The 2,212-nt window shown below is 35.3% G+C and overlaps 1 long non-coding RNA gene across 1 annotated transcript; it reads right to left on the bottom strand.

Moving 5' to 3' along the window:
- Nucleotides 1-1,164: 1,164 nt before the first annotated feature.
- On the bottom strand, nt 1,165-1,903 carry LOC127532462 (uncharacterized). The gene is made up of 2 exons (XR_007939905.1): nt 1,374-1,903; nt 1,165-1,231 (listed from the first exon to the last, which is right to left on the bottom strand). It is a non-coding gene; the product is annotated as an uncharacterized LOC127532462 (long non-coding RNA).
- Nucleotides 1,904-2,212: the final 309 nt, after the last annotated feature.

Raw genomic sequence — 2,212 nt, 5'->3', positions numbered from 1 at the left:
ATGGAGTGACCGCACTCACACAAAGTAGCCGTGAGTTTCTGTTGAGGAAGAGCGTCGGGATCTGCGGTAAACTGTGCAGGACTGGTTCATCTACAAAATCCGGGCTGCAGTCGGTAAAAGCACGATTATGGACTCTAAGAGACTGTTTAAGCTGCTGGTGTGTGCCGTTGCAGTGGGTGTTAGCACTAGCATTAGCCACGGAGATCGGCGTCTGTCACTTGCTGTTAACTTTGTTTGGTTATTAATAACTGCCGTGTGTTTGTCATTGTTTAGTTGGGAGTAAGTTTGCAGGGAGTAAGTTTGCAGGCTAATTGGTGAAACTAGAGGGTTCCAGCTAAAGCTAGTTCATGCATTTTGTTTGTAATGGTGGGTTTTATTATGCACTTTATTGATTTATTTATTGATTGAATATGGTAAGAAATGCACTTTAAAAGCACTTTGCACTTTAAATAATTTTAAAATCATGAAGTAAAAAGTATAAAATGGTTAAAAAATGTTTGATAAAAATGTTAAGAGTAATTTGTTAAACTGTAATTTTAAAAAACAGCTCTTTAAAATGCAGATAAATTCATGTGTGATATAGGATTTAGTGAATATTGCTAATGCCATGGTTTGTTGCTTCAATTTGTGGTGAAATGTACAAAGGAATGACTGCTACTATTTGCTGAAATGCAGTAATGCAAACATTGTTCTTTTGTGTTGTTTAAAGGTTTTTCACCTTGATCTAACAGGCTTGATCTAACAAGCTTAACCTAACAAGCTTAATCTAACAACTAAACGTATGGACTTATGGAAGTTGGAATTCACCTTTGTGTCTCATGAATTTGCGACTACTGCAAAATAAAGAGGGAAAAGAAAGAAACAACTGTCTGATTCATGAGTGAAGTCCTGCTCAAACCCTGGGTGGATGAACATCCTTTTTCAAGTGGGGAAACTGCACAAACTCTCAGAAATCGTCAATGAGATTAACCTATCATTGAAAGTGGGAGAACACTTGACAGTGAAAAACCGCTGCTGACAGTGAAACTATATATATATATATATACCTATATATATATATATATCAGTATATGTACAAAGCATTGATTATGAAAGACAATTGCGAATTTGCGACACTAAAAGAAGAAACATGTGTATGCTAAAAATTAAACTCTACCATTGCAGTAGTAGAACTCTTAACATTTATTTAACTTTAAATTGCACACAGAAAAATACAATATCAAAACGTAACCTGAGTGACATTTTGTAAACAAATCAAACTGTAAAACTGTAAATTGAAAAGTGGCTTCAGTGCAAATTGCTCAGTATCAAAGATTAATGTTATCACACAAAACTTTAAATTGCACACAAAAAATACAATATCAAAACGTAACCTGAGTGAGATTTTGTAAACAAATCAAACTGTAAAACTGTAAATTGAAAAGTGGCTTCAGTGCAAATTGCTCAGTATCAATGATTAATGTTATCACACAATAAAATGAACACTTCTAAAATATAAATAAAAATGTAGTGCAGTTTGGCATTAGAAATAAATAAACACAAATATACACATTACACAAAATAAAATACCAGAGTTAAAAATAAAATGGACATTAACCTTCAGTCTTTGGATCAACTGTCCTCAGTGCCTTAACAAATCCTTTGTTCATATTTATGCAACATGGAAAAAGTGAAGCATCACACAAATATAAAGAATAAATATGTAAACAGTTGCAAAGTTGAAACATTTATGAAAAACAAACTTATTTGCAGTGTGCTACTTACACTACAAAGATTTTAAAGAACTGTGCATGTAAACAGTGTTTTGTTGGATCTGACACTTTCCTTAATACTCCCATTTTAGAAGAGGAAGATTGTAATGCAAAAAACACAGTCTTTCAGCATTTTCTCCTGTGAGCCTGTTCCTTTTGTAGTGTAAATATTTCCCACTTCACTAAAAACCCTTTCACTGGGAACTGACGAAGGGGGTGCAGACAGAAACTTTTGGGCAATGGGTGCAAGTAGATTGAATCGAACGGCATTGTGTTGCCACCATTCCAAAGGGTTACCAGTCTTTCGATCTATCAGTGGCTCATGCAGGTACTGATCAAGCTGGGATGAGATGTCAGACTCTTGTGCAGTCTCATCGGGAGATGTTGCTTGCAGAATATTTGCAAACATTTGCTCAACTAGTCCAGGCCTTGGTCTTTCTTCCACCTCAGCAGCCACTCTC

The sequence above is a fragment of the Acanthochromis polyacanthus genome, chromosome 23 (genome assembly GCF_021347895.1).
Source record: "Acanthochromis polyacanthus isolate Apoly-LR-REF ecotype Palm Island chromosome 23, KAUST_Apoly_ChrSc, whole genome shotgun sequence".
In the NCBI taxonomy this organism is placed as follows: Eukaryota; Metazoa; Chordata; class Actinopteri; family Pomacentridae; genus Acanthochromis; species Acanthochromis polyacanthus.
The sequence above is the reverse complement of the archived record's forward strand: the minus strand, read 5'-3'. Positions and strand labels throughout refer to the sequence as shown.